Source organism: Macaca nemestrina, chromosome 14 (assembly GCF_043159975.1).
Source record: "Macaca nemestrina isolate mMacNem1 chromosome 14, mMacNem.hap1, whole genome shotgun sequence".
Lineage (NCBI taxonomy): Eukaryota > Metazoa > Chordata > Mammalia > Primates > Cercopithecidae > Macaca > Macaca nemestrina.
The window spans coordinates 29720124-29728386 of record NC_092138.1 but is presented as its reverse complement, the minus strand read 5'-3'; the positions used below and the strand labels follow the sequence as shown (position 1 = coordinate 29728386).

The 8263-nt window shown below is 37.6% G+C and overlaps 1 pseudogene; it reads left to right on the top strand.

Moving 5' to 3' along the window:
- Positions 1 to 538: 538 nt before the first annotated feature.
- On the top strand, positions 539 to 1582 carry LOC105491793 (V-type proton ATPase subunit D pseudogene; annotated as a pseudogene).
- The last annotated feature ends 6681 nt before the right edge of the window (positions 1583 to 8263 follow it).

The window sequence follows — 8263 nt, the reverse complement described above, 5'->3', positions numbered from 1 at the left end:
GCACAAAGCAGCACTATTATCAAGATGCAATATGTGAACTAATCTTTCTTCTAGCATCAGTTCAGAATTAATTTTAATCTACCTATTGTATACTGCTATACTCACTATTGTATACTGTATACTCACTAACCACAATTAAATTATGAAAGTATATGTGTAAATTTATGGATAGTAATACACAATCCAAAATATGAGTTTGCTATAAAAATACAATACATGGGTAGAATCATATTACTTATAAGTAACCAGAACTGTTAATAAGAAATTAATATTAAAATTTACTGAATTTGAACTTTGATATTTCCATAACTGAACTAAACTAATTTAATAAGCCATGCTAACAAGTCTAAAATATCAAAGGAGAATAAGAATAAAATTTATTATTAAACATAGAAGCTACACCTAATCAACATACTTTCTTATATTTCTTGATAATACGTTGAATTTACCTTTCGAGCATGTTTTGAAGAGGTAGTCAATCTTTATGTCCCTTTTGAAGATATGATGAAATAGTTACATCTCTATTATGGAATAACATGAAGTGGTTTAAAAAATGAATGATGGGCTGTCTCATAGCAACGAGAGGGGTCAAGTGACACAACCAGCTGACTCCCATAGCGGAAGTCACTGTGGGGGCCAGTTCTGGAGCTGTTGTAGCCTCGGTTGCCCGGCCGGGGACCCGAGCCGAACAGTTATCTTCAGAATGTCGGGCAAAGACCGAATTGAAATCTTTCCCTCGCGAATGGCACAGACCATCATGAAGGCTTGTTTAAAGGGAGCACAGACAGGTCGAAACCTCCTGAAGAAAAAATCTGACGCCTTAACTCTTTGATTTCGACAGATCCTAAAGAAGATAATAGAGACTAAAATGTTGATGGGCGAAGTGATGAGAGAAGCTGCCTTTTCACTAGCTGAAGCCAAGTTCACAGCAGGTGACTTCAGCACTACAGTTATCCAAAATGTAAATAAAGCCCAAGTGAAGATTCAAGAGAAGAAAGATAATGTAGCAGGTGTTACTTTGCCAGTATTTGAACATTACCCTGAAGGAACTGACAGTTATGAACTGACTGGTTTAGCCAGAGGTGGGGAACAGTTGGCTAAATTAAAGAGGAATTATGCCAAAGCAGTGGAACTACTGGTGGAACTAGCTTCGCTGCAGACTTCTTTTGTTACTTTGGATGAAGCTATTAAGATAACCAACAGGCATGTAAATGCCATTGAACATGTCATCATTCCCCGGATTGAACGTACTCTTGCTTATATCATCACAGAGCTGGATGAGAGAGAGTGAGAAGAGTGCTATAGGTTAAAGAAAATACAGGAGAAGAAAAAGATTCTAAAGGAAAAATCTGAGAAGGACTTGGAACAAAGGAGAGCAGCTGGAGAGGTGTTGGAGCCTGCTAATCTTCCAGCTGAAGAGAAGGATGAGGATCTTCTGTTTGAATAATCTTTCCTGTTCTGGTTCTTTTAGAAACCCTAACACTGGCTTCATTTTAATTCATAGTGTGTAGGTTTGATTTGTCTGGCTATTTGTTTTTTGGCCTAAGAATTTCACTGGTTGTAAAATTTACCTGGATGTCTGTTTACGGGATTACTTTTGCAGAATCATAATTTAGCAACCATTTATCATGGATGAAAGAGATCTGTAAAACCTGCCTAGGAACTTAAAGAATTTACTCTGAAGCGTTATCCAAAAAAAAAAAAAATGAATGATGTATGACCGGGCGCGGTGGCTCACGCTTGTAATCCCAGCACTTTGGGAGACCGAGACGGGTGGATTACCTGATGTCAAGAGTTCAAGACCAGCCTGGCCAACGTGGTGAAACCCCGTCTCTACTAAAAATACAAAAATTAGCCAGGTGTTGTGGCGGGCGCCTGTAATCCCAGCTACTTGGGAGGCTGAGACAAGAGAATCGCTTGAACCTGGGAGGCAGAGGTTGCAGTGAGCCAAGATCTCACCATTGTGCTCCAGCCTGGACACCAAGAGCGAAACCTCGTCTCAAAAAAAAAAAAAAAAAAGATGAATGATGTATTTCTAATTCTAGTAAGAAGGAAAGAGTATCAGTGCATATTGTCAAATGAAGAAAGCAATCTCCAGAGCAAAACCTATGTATGTTCCTATTTATTAAAACAAAAGCCACATATGTATCAAATGTACGTTTCTGTTATAATTTCATAAATGCACATGTATGCAAATACATATATTCATATACATAAGACTTAGTCTAAACAGGAATATTCTTTCAGGAGGAATCTTGCTTCTCCTACAGAAAAATATCTAACACGGCAGGGGCAAACATAATATTGGACCAAAAAAATCTGGACCTTTGTCTATTAAATTGCTCACAGTGTTTATATAATATTGGTGAAGGGAAGTAAAACTGAGGTTAGTGAAAGAGACTCCACATTTTACCCTAATACTTTTCTACTGTTTGAATTTTTTATAATTATAATACATTCAGATATAATATATAATTTATATATAAATAGTATATATGTGTGTGTGTATATATATATTTTTAAATTTTTTAAAATAAGAAACAAGGTCTTTTTCTGTCACCCAGGCTGGAGTGCAGTGCTATGATCATAGCTCACTGTAACCTCGAGCTCCTAGGCTCAAGTGATCCTCCCACCTCAGCCTCCTGAGTAGCTGAGACTACTGGTGCATGGCACTATGCCCAACTAAGTTTCAAAATTTTTGTAGAAACAGGGTCTTGCTATGTTGCCCAGGCTGACCTTGAACTCCTGGCCTCAAGAGATCCTTTCCCCTCAGCCTCCCAAAGTGCTTGTATTACAGGCATGAGCCACTGTGCACAGCCTACTTATATTATTTAAAAAACAATTAATCAAATAAGTTGGTTAGGATTAGTTTCAGTGGCATAAACAGAAACTTAAACAATGTGGAAGTTTATTTTTGTCTCCTTCTACCAGTTGAACACACAGTGTTCATCCCCTCAGGAGGACACAGCTTTTGAGGTACCATCTTGGAAGCAGAGACCAGCCCTCACTAGACACAAACTTCCTGGCACCTTGATTTTGGACTTCATAGCCTCCAGAACTGTGAGAAATAAATTTCTATTATTTATAAATTACCCAGTATTGGATATTTTGTTATAGCAGCACAAAAGGTCTAAGACAATGACTGAGAGACAGAGCTATAAGACTCAAAAGACCCTGGTCTTGAAGCCAGAAAGACCTGGCTTTGCCAGTAGCATGGTATTTCAATAAAGTATGATTAAACACTCTTTGAGGGACTAGAAAGGGGAAGGAAGAATGGAGATGGATCATTTGTTTCATGCCTTTTACTTACATTTAAGGAATTATGAGCAGGTGCCTATGGATTTTTGGAATATGCTTCTCTAACACTATAAAAACTAGAAAGTGAAACTTATAGCCACAAATGTCAGTTTGAAATTTCTAATGACAATAGAAGAAATTATGTAGACTCTCTCCTAAACTATTACACCATCAATCATTGCAACACATTTTTTTCATTTTGCCCAACTTCTACTCCTTTCATTCTGCCCACTCCTATAGTATCTAAAATGTAGTTTCTGTTAGAGAGAATGGTGCACCACTCAACTCATCAGCTTGAGGGCTTTGAATGGTGTTTTCTTTTTCTTTTTTTTTTATTTCATGGCAAGCTGACTTACAAGTGACTCAATTGTAAGCTAAGATTTATTTTAATCACCAAAGATAATGAATTCAAACAATGTTACTTACAGCCCTTAATATCACAGCTCCTAAAAACATTGAAATGCACATTTTTCACCTGCTAGTCATCTTCAATAATATTCTGGAGAGGAAACATTCTTTCCTGTCCTTACAGTGGTTGTATATCTTAAAAGAGGACTGTATGACACTTGAATATTGATATTCTACCTTAACCAAAGCAGTCACAAGAATACAAGCCATTGGCCTCTGGTCTTTTAGATATGTTTCCAACAAGTTTATATGTACCCAATGAAAAATGTTAAATAAACTGATAAATTTTAAACATTTAAAAATATTTTATTTATTTACTTGCCACAGCTAGATAAGAGGAACTGGGTTACTTTTGAAACTCTCAGTTTCCTTTCCTCTAAACCAGTAGCTATTGCTGGCCACTAGTATGTCATTTCCTTTGCAGGAAGTTGCAAAAATGAGAAAGAAAAAAAACAAAAAACAAAACCAAGTTGGTATTATTTTTAGCTTTCTTCTTATTTGGATATAGCTACAGTTCTTTTTCTTATGGTGATTAACTTAACTATTCAAGAGAGAAAAAAGAAGCAAAGGGGACTAGCAGGGAATTAGTAGGGAATTGTGCCAAAGGACATATGGCAAGGTTATTGTCAAAAAGCTGAGCTGCTGAAATCCAGACAGTTTAAGAGCTTATCTGCTCTGCTCTTCTCCCACCTAGGAGGACTCTTACTACAATGCAAAGACTCAAGTTTCACCTTAATTGGGTCTTTCCCAGGCCAGGTATTAGTGCCCTTGGGAAAAAAGTTTAAGCTTCTCAGCTTCAGATCTTCCTCTGAATATTAGCACTGTGGTAACAGTGGTATCTAACCCTTTGAGGGTCCAGGGTTGTTTTAATGGTGAATGATTTACAAACTGAGTTTAAAATAGCAAGGAGGATCCAATTTTGCAAAATTTCACTTAATTCTGCTTAAGAAAACAGTATATTATATTAGCTTAGATCAGGAGTTGGGAAACTGCTACCATTTATTGTATAGCCTGCAAATGGGTTTTACATTTTTAATACACTGGAAAAAAAAGTAAGGAAGACTATTATTTCATGATGTGAAAATTATACGTGTTGAAAGGAAATCTTTAGAGGTTAATTGAGCAAAGAATGATTTGTGAATTAGGCAGCCCCCAGAACCAGACTAGGGTTGGTTACAGCTGGGCATTTACCTTATTTGAACCTGGTTTGAAGAGTTGGCTGCCTGTGTTGGCTGAAGTTTGGCTGCTGTGACTGGCTGAGACTCACTACTTGTTACAAGAGTAGGTTACAGTCTGTTTTACATATCAAGTTGAGTTATAGTTTTTTATGTACTGGGAAACCTTTAGGGCAAACTTAAAATATGTAAGGAGGCAGCTTTAGGCCACACTAAATTTAACGTTTCCTCCTTTCGGTCAACCTCTCAATTTTGAGAGGATGATTAATTTTGAGGTTGCCCAAAACTTTAGGCATTGACATCACTTTTTATCATCATAAATAGAGTTATTTTGTCTCTAATCCCATTGGAAAATAGCAGAACACTGGGTTTTGTAAGGTGGGAACAAGGAAACAGAATAGGAAAAAAAAAAACAAAAACGGATTGGTTAACATCAGATTACTTTTTTATTTTTTTTGAGATGGAGTCTCACCCTGTCATCCAGGCTAGAGTGCAGTGGCACGATCTTGGCTCACTGCAACCTCACCTCTCGGGTTCAAGTGATTCTCCTGCCTCAGCCTCCCGAGTAGCTGGGACTACACGCGTGTGCCACCACGCCCAGCTAATTTTTGTATTTTTAGTGGAGACAGGGTTTTGCCATGTTGGCCAGGCTAGTCTTGAGCTCCTGACCTCAGGTGATCCACCCGCCTTGGCTTTCCAAAGTGCTGGGATTACAGGCATGAGCCACTGTGTCCAGCCAAGATTAGTTTTTTGTAAGTAATCTGTTGTTACTTCGGATTACTTTTCTGTAAGGGATAGAGCAGAGGGGACTTCCTTATTATACTGGAATCTCCTGTTTTCAGGAGAAGAAAAAAAACTCGTCTATTTTGGGACCTGCTTTTTAAAGTTTTAGTTCGATTTTGTGGTGCTTAGCATGAGTGACTCCATTTTGGTTTGGTCTGGTCTACTTGGGACTAGTGCAGGAGCTCAGTCCAAAACAGTGGCCTCTGTTTAATACAGAAATTCAAATTTCAAACTTGTAGACATTCGATTTCTCTCTGTTATATAAGTACCTACACAATGTCCTTAAATTTGCTTTTTGATCTGTAAAGACTAAGATATTTATCATCTAGTTTTACAGAAAAGTTTGCAGGTCTTCTGGTTTAAAAGAGCATGAGATTTAGTGTCAAGCAGATTTGGATTGAGCCCAAGGGCTGCCATTTACTGATTGTATGACTTTGAGCAAGGTATTTGTCTTTTCTAAGCCTCAATTTCCTCATCTATAAAATTGGCAAACAAATAACTTGGAGAGTTAAATGGGATAATGCATTTAATGTGCTTAAGGCAGTGCCTATCAGATGCTTAGAGGCTCAACACATTATTATTATTGTTATTGTTGTTTTAACCTAAAGTAAATGAGATGAAACAAAATAGCAAAGCTAAATGAGGAGGAATTTTTAAGTTACAGCAGAAACTGTAATAGATCCTAAAATATTATAATGAAGAAATTTCATACTTATTTAAAAAGGCATTTTAAATTTAACAATGAGAAAGCCTTACTCAGGATAGATAACCCTCTTATAAGTTAAAAAAAAAAAAAAAAAAAAAGCCTAGCGCAGTGGCTCACGCCTGTCATCCCAGCTCTTTAGGAGACTGAGTAGACGGATCATGAAGTCAGGAGTTCAAGACCAGCCTGGCCAACATGGTGAAACCTCGTCTCTACTAAAAATACAAAAATTAGCCGGGCGTGGTGGTGGGATTAGTAGTAATCCCAGCTACTCAGGAGGCTGAGGCAGGAGAATCGCTTGAACCCAGGAGGCAGAGGTTTCAGTGAGCCAAGATCATGCCACTGCACTCCAGCCTGGGCAACAGAGCAAGACCCCATCTCGAAAAGAAAAAAGAAATAAAAATAAAAAGTCATGCCCAGCTATTTTGGGAGAACTGAAATTATAAATCTATCTGAGAAAATAAAATGATAGGACTCCACAGAATCCATGGATAAAAATTTGACTGAAGAGGAATATGGAACAGACTAAAGGAAAAATTTTATCAAGCTGTAATCTTTATACTTGTACCTAAGGCCAGAACTTGAAACTGCTGAAGACAGTGTTTCTCTACAAATGCACACAGGCACCCCATTTTGATGCACAGATAGGCCTTTATTTCTTTTAAGAATAGCAGCTTTATTGAGATAAATTTCACATATGATACAATTCACCAATTTAAAGTGTACAATTTAATGGTTTTCAGTATAATCAGAGTTGTACTACCATCACCATAATCAATTTTAGAACATTTTCATCACCGCCCAAAAACCATGGTAGTCTCTCCCCAGCCCTCCACTCCGGGAAACATTAATGTACTTTCTGTCTCCATAGATTTGCCTATTTTAGATATTTCATATAAATTTCATCAAATATTATACTCATTTGCACAAATATAAATAGCTTTTTTCACTTACCATAATGTTTTCAAGATTGATTCATTTTGTAGCAGGTATCAGTCCTTTTTCCTGTTTATTGCCAAATAATTTTCCATTGTATGGATAGATCATATTTTGTTTATCCATTTGTCATATTTTGGTTGTCTATCAGTTGATAGATATTTGTGGTGCATTTAATTTTTGGCCAATGTGTAAAACTTATTTTGCTCTGACTGAGGCTACATACTGTTACAATAATGCTATTAGGTCAACTTGACTGAGCTGGCCTCACAGGTTACAGGTTGCTCATTGTTAGAGATGAGACTTTAGACCAGACTGGACAACATAGTGAGACCCTGTCTCTACCAAAAAGAAAAACAAAAATTAGCCAGATGTAATGGCATGTGACTGGAATCCCAGCTACTTGGGAGCCTGAGGTGGGAGGATAACTTGAGCCCAGGAGTTTAGGACTGCAGTGAGCTGTGATCGTGCCAATGCACTCCATGCTGGGCGACGGAGTGAGACCCTGTCTCAAAAAACAGAAAGAAGGATTTTAGCATAACATTCAGCCAGTGCCATATTGGGAACCCACAAGAATGTACTTTAAAAAATATGTAAAAGAAGGTGGTGAGGGCTGTCATAGCTACTATTCAGGCAGTAATGCAGTGCTGAAAGGACATCAAGCAAATAGTGTGATGCCTGTGGGTGCAACGTTACTCCTTCCTTTAGGTTGTCAAAAAAAATCAATACTTCATAGCATTCCTGAAATGAAAAAGCTTGTGAACCATTGTGTTTAGGTTCACAATCTATTTTGGGCTGCCCATCACAGCTTTTCTCCTTTGGTAGAATAAAGTGAACTGAACCACCATGCCTAAGGTATTTGCCTCATTTCTTCCTCAGGTGGTTAATGATTACATTGTCAAAGCTGGCAAAGCATTCAAGTCCTGATTTCTCAGACTGAGTGTATGTGTGAATATATTAT